Genomic DNA, 18,542 nt, shown 5'->3' with positions numbered 1-18,542 from the left:
TTCTTTCCAGAAAAAGCTTTTCACAACAAAGCTGCGCTACTTTCTATTCTTGAAGAACACCCAACAATCCAACAGCTTCTTTTGTTCTTAAAAATTCTTCTGCGTGTATTTGTTTTTTTAAATTTTCATCTCATAAGTAAAAAGTGAATGTAAAGATTGAAGCTTGATAAGTGAAAGCTTCAAATAGAAGATTATTAATATTTTGAAAGATAATTTTTGGTGTTTTTATTTTTTTGTTTTATCTATCTTAACTAATTTTAATTTTATAAAAGAATTTAAAAGTATGCATGACATGAAAATTAAGTTTTTTTAATAATTTTTTTCTGTCTGAGTTTTAGATGAAAAGGACAATAGATGATGTTGAAGATTTGGAGGCTCAACCTCAAGTAGAAGAAACTCCAACTGTACTAGCACTTTATGCAACTCAAGAACATGACACTATTTCAAATATTACTTCAATACTTAATCCTTCAAAAAAAAATAGAAAAGAACAAATCCGTGTCTTCGAGATTCCAGCCTCGATGCTAATAGTAGAAAGACATCAGAAGTTTGGAATCATTATTCAGAGATTACTAATAAAGCTGGTGAATTGAGGGCAAAATGTAAGTGTTGTTTTAAAGATTTTTCTTGCGCTAGTAAAAATGGAACTTCTAGTCTTTGGGGTCATTTACAATCTAAGTGTCCGAAATATCCTTTTAAGTCTATTGATAGAAAGCAAACAACTCTCAAACCAATTAAAGGAGGAGGGCAGACAGGTTTTGAGAAGGTTGTTTATAATGTTACTGAAGTTAGGAGAGCTATTGTTGAGTTTGTTATAATTGATGAACAACCTTTTAGAGTCGTTGAGGGTGAAGGCTTTAAGAGACTAATGTTGCTTATTCTGCCTAATTATGTATTTTCTTCTCGAATTACTTTTGCTCGACGATGTTTAAGAATTTATCAAGAAGAGAAACAAAAGTTTAAAAGACTTATTAAAGGGCAGCGTGTTTGAATTACTAGTGATACGTGGACTTCACTTCAAAATTTTACGTATATGGTTATCATTGCCCATTGGATTGACGATGACTGGAAGTTGCAAAAAAATATTTTAAATTTTTTTCAAACTCCAGATCACAAGGGTGAAACCATTGCGTCTACTATTGAATCTTGTTTGTTAGATTGAGGAATTGAAAATCTATTTACAGTGACACTTGATAATGCCTCGGCTAATGATGCAACAATCACACACTTGAAAGAAAAAAATGGTGATTGGAAAGGTGTTATCATGGAAAATAATTTTCTACATGTTCGGTGCAATGCTCACATTCGAAACTTGATTGTCAAAGAAGGATTGAGTGATCAAAATCAGTCCATTTCTCGAGTAAGAAATGTTGTAAAATATGTTAAATCTTCTTGTGCAAGAGCTGCTTCTTTCAAGTCATATGTTGAGAAGGTTAAACTTGAACTAATGGACTTTTGAGTTTAGATGTTGAAACAAGGTTGAACTCTACATATTTAATGTTAAATACTGCCGTCAAATTTGAAAAGGCATTTTCAAGAATGAATATTGATGATCATAAGTACTTTAAATATTGTCTTGACTCGAAAGAAAAGATAGAACATCCTTCTTCGAAAGATTGGAAGGATGTGAATATCTTTCTCAAGTTGTTGGAGATTTTCTATCAAGCCATATTGAAGTTTTATAGTACTTTGCATGTTACTTCAAATAATATCTTTCATGAACTTTTTAATCTTCAGAGCATAATTGTCAACTATTCAAAGTGTGATGATTCTATTTTAATTGATATGGCTAAGAAGATGAAAGTCAAGTTTGATAGATATTGGGGTGATTTTAGTGATATGAATATGTTATTGTTTGTTGCCGTTGTGTTGGATCCTCGCTACAAAATGAAGTATGTTGAGTTTCTTTTTAAGAAATATTATAATTTTGTAGAGGGATGTGCTAAGTCTGATAAAGTACGAGATACTTTAACTAGCTTGTATGCTCATTACAAAAGTTCTATTTCTGGAACTACTAGTTCTATTTTTGAAACTTCTTTTGAAAGTGTTGGAGATCAAACTAGTGTGATTAGTGAAATTAATGCAATGAATAATTATAATATGTGGCAATCACAATGGGGGAAATATCTTGAAAAAGAGAATGATGTTGATGATAAATCTGATCTTGACAAATATTTGAAGGATGATGTGGAAAAAATTAAGGATTTCAATATTTTGACTTGGTGGAAAGCTTCATCCGAAAAATATCCAATTGTTTCTCGTATTGCAAGAGATGTGCTTCCTATTACTACATCTACTGTTGCTTCAAAATCAGTTTTTAGCACCAGTGATCGAATTCTTGATTGTTATTGAAGTTCTTTGTCACCAAAGACTGCCGAAACTCTTATTTGTGGTCAACAATGGTTATGCTCAACATCTAAAGAGTGCAAGATTGAAGATCTTTTAGATGAAATTCAAAATTTTGAAACAATTGAAAAAGGTACTAACAACTACAACTTACTGATTTATTCTTTCATTTTTTTTGTTTTTTAAATTTGACACCATAATAAAAATCTTTACTTATCTTCTCCTTCTCTTTCTCTCTCTTTTTTTTTTTCTAAAAAAAGTCATGTTCATAGATATTTAATGTGTAATATGATAATTTTTTTCATAATATTCGGACTCTATTTTGAGCATTGATTAGTTTGGAGATCAAGATAAAAAATATGCTGGAAGTTGGCGGGTCTTGTTGCTGAAATTTAATTATTGTTTTGTACTTAAAGTGACTACGATTTGGATGGTGTGTTTGCTGGATTTAAACTACTATTTTTGCTGAAAAGTGGCTCCAACTTGGGTGTTGTTTTTGTTAGATTTTGACTGATGTTTTTGCTGAAAATTCAACTATTGTAGTGCTATTTTTGTTGAAATTTTGGTTGATGTTTTTGCTAGAAATTCAACTGTTGTAATGTCTTTCTTTCAATGATTTAAATAGATTTTAGTTGATGTTTTTGGTTGATGATTTTGGCTGAAAATTCAGTTATTGTAGTGCTGTTTTTTGTTGTATTTTGACTAAAAATTCAGCTTTTCTAATGCTGAAAATTTATGTTCATGTAAGTTAAATGCAAGTGCAGTGATGACATGCAAATCAACTTACTTCATATAAATTTTATGTTGCTTTTTTGGCATAATCAAACATTTGAATTGTGAGACGTCAATGACCAAAAAAATAAACCAAACCAAACTAAACCGACAAGAACCAAATCGACTGTTATTTTTTTGTTTGGTTTGGTTTGGTTTTAAAATTTTTAAAATCGACTAAGTTGGTTTGGTTATGGCTTTGACCAATAACCGATCCAAACTGACCCATAAACACTCCTAGCTTCAACAATTCACTTATTATGAAACGGAGGAAGTAAGAAACTCGGAAGTTCATGAAATAAATGGCAGACAAAGGACAAGTATTTATAGTGGTGAAAGACACATTGGAATAACAGAATGAGCCTCCATATTTTAATCTTTTCCCAGTTGCCTCACTTGAACATATTTGTAGCAACTGACAATTTTATGAAAAATTATTAAAGGAGTGAAATATGTAACAAACTGACAATTGATTTTTTACTCTTTTTCTAGTTGCCCCACTTGACCATACAAGAACATATTTGCAAGATACTGTAGATACTGAACAGGCGGCTGTCCTTAATTTTTTATTTTTTATTTCATTTAAATATCTCTAATTAGAGACCAAAAAATAAAAATACCTAATGTAATGATGTTCTTTTTAAATATGAAAATCCACCAAATAGTTATTTACATGAAGGAAGAGTTTTCATTTTTTCAAAAATGCACCATTTTATAACATGGGGTGTCAAACTGAATACTGGAAATAGGTTATCATTTCTATTTTATTAATTTTAAGTAGCACTAGTTGTTGTCATGATAAAATATTAAATTTACCTAATACTACAAATGTCTAATATGCCCAGTCTTACCCTTACATTGAAAGGCAAATATTAAACACAACCCTAAAATAATGACATCAGTCAAAATTGCTTCTACTTAGTAGGAATTCCAAGGTGGCAACTACTAATAAAATCAATCGTCTGTAATGGACCAACTTGGATGATGAGTCCAAAATAGGAAGAAAAAAGTAGCCGCCTAATTAATTAGATGGGCCAAATACCAGTTGTATTCCAAGTAGCTGAAAAACTATCACAATTATAAAATAATCCAATTATTTGCAAATCAAACCAGCAACCTATATATGTTATAAGATCATATGCAAAAGAGCATTGAAGAAACACAAACATATTACTAACGTACTCTCCCAAAATCCAATTCTTCAGCTTGGCTTCCATCTTCCTTTTTCTGTTTTCCCTCTTTTTTCTAAGGAAATTGTGGAAGAACTCCAATAACCAAACCAAAAAATTGCCTCCAGGTCTATGGAAACTTCTTTTTATAGGAAGCATGCATCATATGGCTGGTGGACTTCCACACCGCGTCCTTAGAGATTTAGCCAATAAATATGGACCACTCATGCATCTTCAGCTTGGTGAAGTCTCTGCAGTTGTTGTTACTTCTTCTGAATTGGCTAAACAAGTACTAAAAATTCATGATCTCGCATTTGCATCTAGGCCTAAACTCTCGGCCATGGATATTATCTGTTATGATAGCCACGACATTGTCTTTAGCCCGTACGGTGAGTGATAGGCGTTTGACCTACATTTTTCATGGGTTTGCTTTTTTTTTTTTTTCTTGAATGACAAAACATTTTCCATAATTGGTTTACTTTCCGAAAAGATAATATATAATCTATACATATGTATATCTTTCATATAACTTGTGGAGTTTTCCTTCTCAATTTATGACTTTCACAATATAATTCTTAAAGGAGTCTTGTTAGGAGGAGAACGTAAACCAGAATTTTTCATATAGACGTAGGTAGTTAATATAACAAACCATGTTACGTTGTTATGTATCTTCTGATATATTTCTCTTCATCGTCTTGTTTATGGTCATCCAAGATTTGTTTTGTTAGGCTTTTCATAACACCTAGCGATTTCTATCTCAACAGGTGAGTATTTGAGACAAATGCGTAAAATTTGTGTCATGGAACTGCTGAGTGCAAAGAATATCTGGTCATTTAGCTCGATCAGACATGATGAAGTTAATCGTCTCATTGAATCTATCCGATCATATTCATCTTCTGGCGAGCTAATTAATTTTACAGAAAGGGTCATTTGGTTCACAAGTTGCATGATATGTAGATCAGCATTTGGGAAAGTACTAAAAGAGCAAGACGAATTTATAAAACTAATTGGAGAAGTTGTAAGCTTAGCAGGAGGCTTTGACGTGGCTGACATCTTCCCTTCATACAAGTTTCTTCATTCTCTCAGTCTAGCAAAGAAGACACTTCTTAGATGCCCACCGTAAGGTAGATTTGATTGTTGAGGATGTCATTAACGAGCACAAGAAGAATCTTGCAACTCACAACAATGATATGCATTAGGAGGTGAAGACCTAGTTGATGTCCTACTTAGACTTATGAAGGATAGAAGTCTTCAGTTTCCCATCACCAACGACAGTATCAAAGCTATTATTGATGTAAGTATTGAATATTGTGCTTGTTCTTACTTAATTAACCACATATTACTTCCATATCCATATCCATACATACATATAAAGATTAATTACAAAGAGTTAGTAGTACAAATCTTAACTTTGATGTGTAATTAAGAGATTAGCAAAAATTTTGGTGAAAAAGTCGGTCACTAGAAAAAGTTAGATCAGGAAATACCATGTGCAACAGTCATAATAACTTGGCCATAAATTGCAGGACATGTTTGCTGCCGGAACAGAAACTTCATCAGCAACAACTGTATGGGCTATGGTTGAAATGATGAAAAATCCAAGTACACTCGCCAAAGCACAAGCAGAAGTGCGACAAGCCTTCAGAGACAAAGTAACACGATAAAATTGATGTGGAGGAGCTGAAATATTTAAAGCTAGTTGTTAAAGAAACTATGAGATTTCATGCACCAGTTCCACTTTTGGTCCCTAGAGAATGTAGGGAAGAGACACATAAACGGCTACACCATTCCTGTGAAGACCAAAGTCATGGTTAATGTTTGGGCACTGGGAAGAGATCCAAAATATTGGGACAATGCAGAAAGATTTAAGCCAGAGAGATTCGAGCAGTGCTCTCTGGACTTTGTTGGTAATAATTTTGAATATCTCCCCTTTGGCAGTGGGAGGAGGATGTGTCCCGGGATGTCATTTGGTTTAGCACTTTAGCTAATGTTTATTCACTGTTGGCTCAATTGCTTTACCACTTCGATTGGAAACTCCCTACTGGAATGGAGCCAAGAGACTTGGACGTGAGTGAATCAAGTGGAGCCACTGCCACCAGAACAAGTGACCTTTATTTGATTGCCACTCCTTATCAACCTTAACGAAATCAAGTTTGTAAAGTTCTTTTTATTATAGTGAAAGTGTGTGAGATACAACAGTGTTTCTCTTTTAAGTTTATTGTGGTATGTTGAGATTATCAAGTTTTCAATTTCTCACTAGAATGATTTTATCTGACATATTTCGAGTATTATATTTTTCACACTTAAAAATCTTGGTGTCTTGTTACTCTCTTGTTCTTTTTATCTGTCATGAATATTGTTCATGTGGATATTATTTTCTAACGACGTGGTATTATAGTCATGGCAAACAATGGTCCACTGTCATTTCAGTGCCCCCATCTCACCAAAGAAAAATATGAGCAATGGTTACTACGTATGGAAGACATTCTTGGCTCTCAATATGATGTATGTGAGGAACTAATCTTTCTTTGATAGTTGGTTATCGAGTGTTGAACTTGAAACTTTTAAAGTTTGAGATATGTGAGGAACTAAACTACATGTTATGTGCCATTTATCTTACACTATAATATAAATTGAGCAATAGCCATCAAAGACATTCTGTCAACTTTGATTCCTTGGAAAGACAAAACATAACACCCATGAATCTAATTATTAGGCGTGAAGAAAAAGTGCAAGAAAGTTATTGGGCCTGTTGAATGTGAAAGCAATGTAAATATATGAATTAGACTTAACTTGAATACGATAAAACTTCTAGCTAAATTCAACATCTATTATAAACTAATTAATAACAAACCAACTGAATAAATAGAGTAATTCATTTGTCACTATTGTTGGAAAAAAAATAGTTTTGACTTCAAAATAGCTATTCCTGTATCCTCCTTCAAAATAGCTTAATTCATTTGTCACTATATTTTATTGCTATCTAATCACGTACATACATGCCATACCAAATGCATAACCTATTGCTAAGGAATAACTAATTTATTTTTAAATGCCAAAAAAAGTTTTAAAAAATGTATAAGGTTCCTATTTTCTTCTTTCTGGCCACCTAATTTGACTTAATTAACTATGGACAGGACGTTATCCTTCATATAATAAAAGCGAGAATTTACGACATAATTTGACACCTTTGTTCTTTTTTGGATTAAATAATTTGACACCATAGTTACTCATGCTACCACCATTACTGAGGATTGTATTTTAGCATTAACATGTATAGGATAAGTATTTTAAACGAGGCCGGAGTGGAAAGGCACTTTTCGAAAGTCAAAAAATCAAAACGTTGCCCATTTTTTTTCAAATCAAAAAGGGTTGTTGGCAACCCGTGCTGCAAACTGATCACCCAGTTTATTTCTTAATTTCAATCAGCTTTCTGTCTTCGTTAATAAATCACACGTTTTGAACAAATATTTTTCATCCATCCAGTAGGATCGAATCTTGGGTTCCAAATCGAGTCCCTTAAGTCCCACATCTAGGTCGGGGTAGGGTCTTAAATTAGGGCCAGGGCTAAAATCTCGAGTATCGTTCGGGTCTCGGGACTCGATTAAAAGTTAGGTTATAAGCCAATTTAGATCTTGGATCGAGTCTTGGGCTTAATTAGATCTTGGGTCCCAAGTTGGGCCTATCTAAGATCTTAAGATAGGGGATGGGTTGACTTGAGTATTGAGTCTAGGCTTATTAGGTCCCAGATCAGGAAATTGCATGCCATAGACTCAAATATGGGTAACTTTAGATATTTGATCCTAAATAAGAATGTATTTGAAGAATAACCTTTCTTACTTTTTAATATACTAAAAGTACCATTTTGCCCCTCCATACCTCAAATATATTTATAACCTTTCCATACTCATTTATTTCTCAAATTTTATATTTTATTATTTTCACTTTTTAATTTTTCCTTTACTTTTATCATTCTATTTTTTTTTCACTCTTTTTTTTTTCCTTTAAATTTTATTATTGTGATTTTTATTATTTTTAATTTTTGTTTTTCCTTTAACTTTATTTTCATGTTTTAATTTATTTGTCTCAATCTTTATTTTTTTTCTCTTTTCCTTTCTTTCCAATCATTGTTATTTTTTCATTTTTTCCCTTTTTAAAATTTATTTATCTTTAAACTTTATTTAGAATTTTTTAAATTTCTCATTTTTTAAATTTCTCTTTTTCTTCCCAAAATAGACGTCAGTTATTCCTTCTCGTTCAACTTTTTTCCTCATTTCTCAAAACCCTTTCTCTTGCTCCTCTCCCCCTTCATCCGATTTCTCTCAAAATTTCAAACCTCATTAACAGAAAAAATGGATGTTGCTTCTGATGAAGAAATAGAGCGCCTCTCGATGGATGTTGCTTTCAACTCTTTGGGACTTTTGCCTTCAAATTTAATTGACATCATTGTTGATGTAAGTTGCTATTAAATTCAGTTTGTCATTTATATGTATTTTATCTTTTTTTTTGGTGCGTTATTTTTGAATTAGGCATTTAAATCTCTTTATGTTGTTTACGTTTAAGTTTTTAACTCATAATACAAAATTGTTGTATTTTTGGAAGTTATGTTTAGGGATTTGTCAGATTGGTGGCTGTATAGTTAAGAAGTTTCAATTTTGTTAGTTGTGTGTTACTAAGTGAATTTTGAATAATCCCACATTCTTGATTTCATGGAAAAAGTAAATCTTGATTGAAATTAAAAGTTTTATGTTTCTAAAAATCTTAGTAGCTCGGTTGATTGACTATTTGAACTTTATGCTATTGGGAAATCTTAGTAGCTTAGCTGGTTTACCTAAATTTTGTGCTACCAGGAAACCAAGCAGCTCAGTTGGTTGGTTGACGAAACTTTGACCTTGTTGGTGAGGGTTTGGTTTTCCATCTTGTAATACCCTATTACCAATTGAACCAAAAAAGTTATGTGCTACTAGATTTGAGATCTTTGATAATTTCTAATAGTACTATGTAATTTCTATTGTATCAAGTTGGAGGTCTTGTAATAGGCCTTTGCAATGTGGATATCTTTATTTTGCCTCTTGGATGATGGTTCGATTACTTTTGATGAAATGCACATTTTTATTTTGATTTCCGCACTTGTGGGATTACACTAGATCTTTTATTGTTGTTGAAATGCAGATTGTTGTTTTGATTTGTTATCCCATCGTAGTTGCTTTCGGTAGTTCAGTTTTTAATTAAAGACTTTATGAATTTCTATTAAAGTCAATCATTTGATAGAAAGACTTAATCGTTTCTACTTATTTAATCCTATGTATAAGTAGTACATGTAATTATGCAGCATATTTAGTACTCCTACGAGTTTAATACATAGAAATCACGGCATTAACAACATGAGTACTATTCTTATTCAAATAAGCCCTATTAAATACCATTCTTATTCTAACACAACATATTTGTTAAATATAAAAAATTAAACTGTCAATAAAAGATAATGTCAACATTACTAGTGCACCCTACTAAATGACCCATGAGTGTATAAATTTTAAGGGAAAATTTGAATGAGGGATCTTAGACAAAGAAAAAGAATAATCTTGTAGCTCATAAAGTCAGACTCAAGGAATAGCCTTTTCCATTTTTTTCTCAGTTCTCTGCTCCCCCCCCTCCCCCAGGCAAGAAGCACCATCATCAGTTCATCAAAAAGGATCTTCAATTCAGTCATGTCTGCTTCATCTTCATCTCTATTCAATACCATGTCAATGATAAGGACCTTTCCTTTTCTTACTTCATCGTTATACGATCTTCACACAATCTTCGTCACTCCAATTATGTTAACTAGTTGCTAAAAATCATATTTTCTCAAACATCATAATCAGTGACCTGTAGCCTCTACTATACAAACTAGAAATACTCAGCACTGCAAGAGTTAATTAGAAAATTACACTATATATACAAGATCAAAATCGTATTTGATTTCTATATAGTAGATGTTGAATTGCGTTAGCTTTTTATGTTTTTACTTTTTCTATTTTGAATACCTTTAGCATAAAGCAAAATAGAACTTTGAAAGACATGTTAAGAATAAAACTTTTGTGCATACCTTAAGCAAAATAGCATCAGCATGGGGAATAGACTATAACATACCCCCTCCTACAAAGCTTAAATTTTTAGTCTGTGACATGTTTGCAACAACATGTGGAAGATCAAGAATAGTGCATTTCATGTGGAATAGGGATTTTTGTTGTGTTTTTTTTCAAAGTCTTGTTGTTTGCATGACGACCTTCTCATGTACATTAGTATTTGATCAAGAACATCACCATCGTTTGATTTCTGAATAATTGTACTTCTGGAGAGTGCTGCTGATGAGTTCTGAGGACTATCAAGAGCCTTATGGTAATTCTTGTTCTTGAACACACGGTACACTGCCCACCCTTCTTCCTGGTTACTTGATTTTGATGCCTGTATATTAATGAAACAATATAATCATGTATATCATCAGTAAACTATACTATAAGGTCGTCTTACTTATGTATGTACTGTAGCAAGAAGGTTACTACTTTAGTTTCACAGATGAAAAAGGTATACCGTGCAAAATTTATTTGCACAATCAGGACATTATTTCTATACACATACATTATTGTAACATGGTATGGGTGCTTACATTACATTATTCGAGAGGTGAACCACCTCTCCAATATAGATATGTGCCAATCTCTCTACAGTGTAAGACATCTAAATATGAAAAATAGGTAGATCTGGTGAATTGATCCATGATGATTTAATAGATATCAAAATCATTAGAATTTATTATTTTACTATTAAAACATAATTTAATGTTGATTTTGTAACTTAATTTAGTAATCTTTTTTTTTTTTTTTTCAATTTTCATGTAGAGAGTGACATTTTCTATTAAGACTCATCTTGATACTTGTTTAGATGGGATTATGAGCCGTATTATTTTGTTGCAGAGTTTGGACACAATATTCTACCATATGAGGAAGAAGGCAAAATATGAACCTAATATTGTTGTGAAGTTCACTACAACTAATTTTGTATTTAGAAGCAAGATTGATACTCTTTATCACGATTTTGTGAAAAATGGGAATGATTTTTCTTCCATCCCCGAGAAACATGAGGTTGAGGAGTATATCAGAGGCTTCTATTGTGATGCAAACGTACAATGGAACAAGGTTGACTATGTGTGATTTTCAGTTTATGTTCCACGGGAAAAATCTAAACTTAGACACTGGATTTTGGGAGTTTTTGACTTTACTGATTGGTGCATATATATATATGACTCCAACCGTACCAGGACAGTGATAAAGTTGTTCAAAGAGTGATGTTGCCTTAAAAAATATTGATACCATAATTTCTAAAAAAGGTCAATTTCTATCTTGAGAAGGGCATTGCCAAATTGGAAAATGACACTTTGCCGATAAAAATGGTTGATGAGCTGCCACAACAAACTCAATGGTATATCATTGTAATCATTTTTTAAATGTTAATTTTACTTCTTTTTTTGTTGTTTTCCATATATTCACACAATATATTTCTTTTGTATCACAGTGATTGTGGAGCATTTGTTTGTGCGTTTGCTGAATATGTCATTCATGGTATAGATATTCCTAAAGAGATTGACATTAATCATGTTCACATAAGGTATGGAGCTTTGTTGTGGGATTATGGAAAGAGAAAACTAGTAGGTATAAAATACAACACTACAGAAAAAGTTGGCAGATTATTTGAAAAGGAAAAAAGGAAGAGGATGCACCACGAGTAGTAGTTTAGTTTTGTAGTTATTGAAACTCACTGCACATGAAGGAATTTTAGCTATTTTTAGTTTTGTAGTTATTGAAATTCAGTGAACATTAAGGATTTTTAGCTATTTTTATACAATTATGTAAAGTTTAAACAGTCTTTTTAAATTGAATCAGCTATTTTTGATACGATAATGTGAAATATACAATGTAGAATTGCTACTGATTCATTTGCTGGTATCTTTGTATATTTATGTTTTATTATCGAAGAATATTTTTTTTCTTTCCTTGTTGCAAGTCTTGCCCCTGAGGCAAGAGTTATTGAGTATCTTCTAAATTAGTAAACAATGTGGCAGGGCCAATTCATGCCCATGAGGTATAACTTATTCCTATGGGGGCTGTCTTATCATTAATTATGTGCAACTGCTATATGAGTATTTTGATCATTGTGAAATTTTCAATCACATTTGTCCTAGATTAAATGGCATAAAATAAGAAATAGTTTAGACCTTGTAATCCAAGGGTCATCTCCTCCTCCTCAGTAGTTGGTTCTCCACTGTTATTTATTTAGTTAGATGCTTGGTTTTATTGATTGGTATCATCTTATTTTCTACTCGCAATTGAATACCCTCCCGTGCTTTTCTTTTTGTAGTTTTTAATGTTTATTGCTTTTGTTCTTGGCTTATAGTATTTTAGTTTTTGGTCTAGAAGATTGATTCTTGTATGGTTGTAAGATTGTAATATTCCTATAAACATATTTTTTATGGTAGAGGAAGAATGTTCTTTGAAAATATTATGAGTTGAACCACCTTTGATGTCTAAGTCTAGCCTCTAGGGCAAGTGTTGTAGATCATTTGTTGAATCATTGCAGAATAAACTAGTGTCAACTCTTGCCCATGAGGAATAACTTGTTCCTTTGAGGTCTAAAAATCTTGCCTCTTGGGCAAGACTAATAAATTATCCACCAAATCATCACATACTAATCTAGTATCAACGCTTGGCCATGGGACATGACTTGTTCGTTTGTTGCATTAAGTTTTGCCTCTAGGGCACAAGTTGCAGATCATCTGCCAAGTTATTACATGCTAAGTTAGGGTCTTGAGTTGTGGCTTGGTGGGGTCGAGGCTCAAATTTTGTGTCGAGGTTGAGTTTTAGGTTAGGTTCAGGGTCGGGTATTGAGTATCAAGTTGAGATCAACATTATAGTCGGGTTTGAGTCTTAGGTTTTATTTGATAGGTCAGGATATGTTGGTAAACATTAATGGATCCAGGGTTTAATTTTAAATGGGTAAAGGGTGAGGTGAGTTAATTTTAATGACCTGGACCTCAAATAAAAGGTTGCATGAGAAATATGGCATAGAAAAAACCATCTGTATTTTATGTTAAAAAATATAATGTAACACCTTGAACTTTCGAACAAAAAAAAATTGGACCTCTCTTCATATGTACTTAGACCTGAATCTAGAAAATTTATTGTATCTAAGTATAAAGGTCATGTTTAAAGTATCATAGGGATATTAGATATGAATTAAGGGCATAAAAAAATCTCTAAAATACATTTGAGTATAATTTATAAAGGTCCTTTAATGATTAAGTTTTCGTACAAGTTCATACATAGATCAAATTTAAACATGCTCACTCCTAGAATTATTAGAGTTAGGTGACCCATTACCTATCAAATTAAAGCTTTTTGAGTCTCATTTCCAACACCGCCAACGTCTCATCAATTTGAGTCCTGAGTAAAAAGTTGTGTGATTTACTAAGAGTAATCATAATAGCCATATACCAGATGAGAACTTTCTATTTTCTTCTCAACCTTTCACATTTTTGGATGGTTATTTCATCCTTTCCTTTTCCCATAACCCCTAATATATTTTAATTCCTCTTTCTATCAGTTTTCTACGTTAAAAGTCCCACTATTTTCCTCAAGTTTACACATTAAAAATGTCACTTTCTCCATCATTTTTATTTCTTTTGTTAGACTTGTGACCCAAATTTTATTGGTTTGGCCTTGAAAGTCTTGCAGTGCAACCTATGTTTGTGATTTTCAGTAGGGTCTGTGGTGGTAGCGTAGTACCAGAGCCTAGGATTGATCCCGACAGGGGTGCAGGAGAGAAGCCCCTGCAGTATGGACCTTTATATTTTTGGGCCTAGGACCTATTTGTACGCATGTACTATATAAGTAAGATATAATGGGTTATTTTTATTATTTAGGAAATTCAGCCTTCTTCACATTGTACTCTCTCTCCATTATAGTGAAACCTCCTTTATCTCTGCGCATGGTTTTTCCCTCAAGAGTTTCCACATAAATTTGTATTGTTCTTATTTTCCTTTACTTATGGTTTGCTTATTCTGTTAGAATAATAAAAAACTGGTATCAGAGCCTATTTTGATTGTTTTCTTGGGGATGGTAACTATTAAGTATGATATTCTATTGTTGGATCACAATACCAAATTTTCATTATGGAAGGTTAAGATGTAGGCTGTGCTCGCGTGGATGGATTTAAATGATGTTCTGTTAGGTTTTGATCACATGCCCTTATCGTGGATATATGATAATAAACAATGTAAGGATCGGAAGTTTCTATCTCAGATCCACCTTCATTTATCCAATCAAATTTTACAGGATGTTTTGAAGGAGACCACTGCCTTTGTGTTGTGGTTAAAACTGGGATCCTTGTGTATGACAAAGAGCCTAACAAGTAAGTTGCATCTCAAATAATGACTTTATTCCCATCGCATGTTTGAGGGTGCATCCTTAGAGGATTACCTATCTGTATTTAAAGAAATCATCTCTGATTTAGAGACTCTGGAGGTTGAGTACAATAAGGAAGATCTAGGGTTGATTTTGTCGTGTTCACTGCGTACATCATACATGAACTTTAGGTATACGATTTTATATAGTCGTGATACCTTGACGGTAGATAAAGTCTATGATATGTTGTTCTCTAAGGAGAAGATGAAGCATCTTGTGAATAGGTTGGAGACTTAAGGAGATAGTCTCATTGTTTGAGAAAGAAATTGTGAGAGGAATTTTGGGGTTGATGATAGGAATAGATCAAAATTTTAAAACAAAAAAAAACCTGTAATTACTACGAGAAGAAAGGCCATATCAAATTCGAGTGTTGGAAGTTACAAAATAAAGAGAAAAGAAAAGATCCAACACCGAAGGAAAACCAACCAGAGAAGTTTGGTGAAGCTAGTTTTGTTGAAGATGGTGGTGGTGATGGAGAACTCTTGGTAGTTTTTGATGGTAACTTCAAACCATGTGAGGATTGGATTCTTGATACAGCTTGCACGTTTCATATGTGTCACAATCGAGATTGGTTTACAACATATGAAACAACCTCTAAAGGTGTTGTGTTGATGTGAAATAACATACTTTGTAAGATAGCTGGTATTAGAACAACTAGAATTAAGATGTTTGATGGGGTTGTGAGGAAACTTGGTGATGTGCGGTATGTCCCAAACCTGAAAAGAAATGTTATTTCCTTGAGTACCCTTGATTCAAATAAATATGGGTACACTAGTGAAGGTAGAGTCCTGAAGGTAACTAAAGGTGATCTTGTTGTGATAAAGGGACAGAGAAAGTTTGCAAATTTATATGTCTTTCAAGGCTCTACGATTACAGATGATGTAGCTATTTCTACCCCCCTCTATCAGAAAGTGACTTTGCTAAACTTTGGCATAGGAATATGAGTGAAAATGGGATGGCTGAACTAATTAAGAGAGGACTTCTTGATGGCTAGAGTATTACCAAATTAGAGTTCTATGAGCACTGTATTTTTGGGAAGCAGAAGAGAATCAGATTTACTAAAAGCATCCACTCAACTAAAGGCACACTTGATTACATTCATTCTGATCTCTGAGGTCCATCTAGAGTACCTTCTAGAGGAGGTGCTAATTACCTATTGACTATTATTGATGACTATTCCAGAAAAGTTTGGGTGTTCTTCCTGAAGAAAAAGAATGATGTGTTACTTAATTTCAAAAAGTGGAAGATTATGATTGAAAAGAAAATAGGGAAGCAGGTAAAACGCCTTTGGACTGATAATGGTTTAGAGTTTTATTCAAATGAATTTAATGCTCTGTGAAAGTTAGATGGAATTATGAGACACTTGACAGTTCATCATACTCTGCAGCAGAATGGTGTGGCTGAATGAATGAATGAATAGGACTATAATGGAGAAGGTGCATTGTATGCTCTCTAATGCTGGTTTACCCAAGTCTTTTTGGGCCGAAGCTGCTTTCACAACTTGTCTTCTTATTAACTGCTATCCCTCAATCGCGATTGATAAAAAAATCCACAAGAGGTATGGTCTGGTACTCCTGCTATTTATTCTGATTTGAGGATATTTGGATGTCCTACTTATGCTCATGTTGATAATGGAAATTTGGAAGCTACATCTGTCAAATGCTTATTTATGGGTTATAAGCCTGGTGTTAAAGTTTATAAGTACTGGTGTCCAAAAAATAGAAAGGTTATAATTAGCAGGTATGTTGTGTTTGATGAAACTGCCATTTTTTGGGCTGCTTCCGATTCTAGTGCTTCGCCCCCCGATGAGCATAGTGACATGAATCAACAACATACCTGCTATATTGATAGTTCGTTCATGTATCTTCTCTTATATATTGATGATATATTGATTGTAGCAAAGGATATGAGAGAGATAATAAAAGTCAAAGCCTATCTCAGCAAGGAGTTTGAGATAAAGGATCTAGGAGCAACAAAGAAGATTCATGTCATGGAAATTATGAGGGATAGACATAAGTTTAAGTTATATTTGAGTCAGAAAAGGTATATTGAGAAAGTTCTTCACAGGTTCAATGTGCAAAATGACAAGCCTGTAGGTACTCCATTGGCAGCTCACTTTAAAATCTCGGCCATGTTATCTACAAATACAGATAATGAGAGTGACTATATGTCTTGAGTTCCATACTCAAGTTCCATCGGGTCTCTTATGTATGCGTTGGTGTGTTTCTGACCAAATTTATCTTATGTCATCAGTGTAGTTAGCAGATACATGGCAAATCCTAGCAAAGAACAATGGAAAGTAGTTCAATGGATTTTTAGATACTTGCATGGATCTGCTGATGTTTGTTTGTAGTTTGGGAGAAATAGTGGTAGAGTAATCGGGTATGTTGATTCTGATTTTGCAGGAGACCATGATAAAAGAAGATCCCTTATAGGCTATGTTTTCACCATTGGTGGTTTTCTATCAATTGAAAATTTACCTTACAGACTACGGTTGCTTTGTCAACTACTGGGTAGTGTACATGACTATTATGGAGTCTTTTAATGAAGTTATTTGGTTAAACAGTTTGTTCAGTGAACTTAGAAAAGGCTTACAAATTACTACAGTATTTTGCGACAGTCAGAGTGCTATCTTCCTTACAAAAATATTAGATGTTTCATGAGAGGACAAAGCACATCGATGTTCGATATTATTTTATGCGTGAAATTATTGCTCGTGGTGATATTGTGGTAAGCAAGATTAGTACCCATGCTAACCCTGTTGATATGATGGCCAAGACACTACCATGTGCCAAGTTTGAGCATTTCTTGGACTTGGTTGGTGTTAGCTGTTAAGATGTGCCCTTAGGGGATTTTGTGGAAGAGGTAGAGAGTTTTTCTTGAAATGGATTTGAGTTCTGAATTAGAATTCTTGTCAAGGTGGACATTGTTAGAGTTGTGACCCAAATTTTGTTGATTCATCCTTGAAAGTTTCATGGTGATACCTATGTTTGTGATTTTCAATAGGGTCTGTGGTGATAGCATAGTCCCGGAGCCCAGCACTGATCCCGATGTTGGTGCGGGGCAAAGCCCCTGCGGTATGGACCTTTATGTTTTTGGGCCTAGGGTCTATTTGTACACACGTACTATATAATTGCAATTTAGTGCGTTAGTTTCATTATTCAGAAAATTCAGCCTTCTCCACATTGTACTCTCTCTCCATTATAGTGAAACCTCCTTTGCCTCTGCCTGTGATTTTTCCCACAAGGGTTTCCACGTAAATCTGTGTGTTGTTCTTGTTTTATTTTACTTGTGATTTGCTTATTCTGTCCGAATCATAATAAATTTTTCCCATCAGTTTTTCATACGATATTCATCAACAATTATCCTAATTCCTCCTCTGGATCTCATACTCCTAAGAAGCTCCAGAAAAGTGGTTCAAGAAATAAAGTTTGATTTCCTCTTTGCGATCTAAATTTCTTCAACGACTTGTGGTATGTAAGACTACTATTTTTATGTATTCTTCAAATTTCATGTTCACCAATTCAATTTATTCAAGATAAACTAGGATCGAAGAAACTCTCATACTCCTATCCCTCAACTAAATGCATAAATATGTTTTAGATATTTTGGTTAAGAAAATAAAAATAACATTTTTCTTTGTTCATCATCTTCCATCCTTTTAATTGTTGATTAGGTCTGAACCAATTGTAGCTCTATAAACATTTGAATAACTATTTGTACTGATTGTATGACTATTGCACTGGTCGTATAA

The 18,542-nt window shown here is 33.3% G+C and overlaps 1 pseudogene; it reads left to right on the top strand.

Moving 5' to 3' along the window:
• The first annotated feature begins 4,213 nt into the window (after positions 1-4,213).
• Positions 4,214-6,596, top strand: LOC107849454 (annotated as a pseudogene).
• Positions 6,597-18,542: the final 11,946 nt, after the last annotated feature.

This window comes from Capsicum annuum, chromosome 12, assembly GCF_002878395.1.
Source record: "Capsicum annuum cultivar UCD-10X-F1 chromosome 12, UCD10Xv1.1, whole genome shotgun sequence".
Taxonomy (NCBI): domain Eukaryota; kingdom Viridiplantae; phylum Streptophyta; class Magnoliopsida; order Solanales; family Solanaceae; genus Capsicum; species Capsicum annuum.
This window is presented reverse-complemented; position numbering and strand designations above follow the sequence as displayed.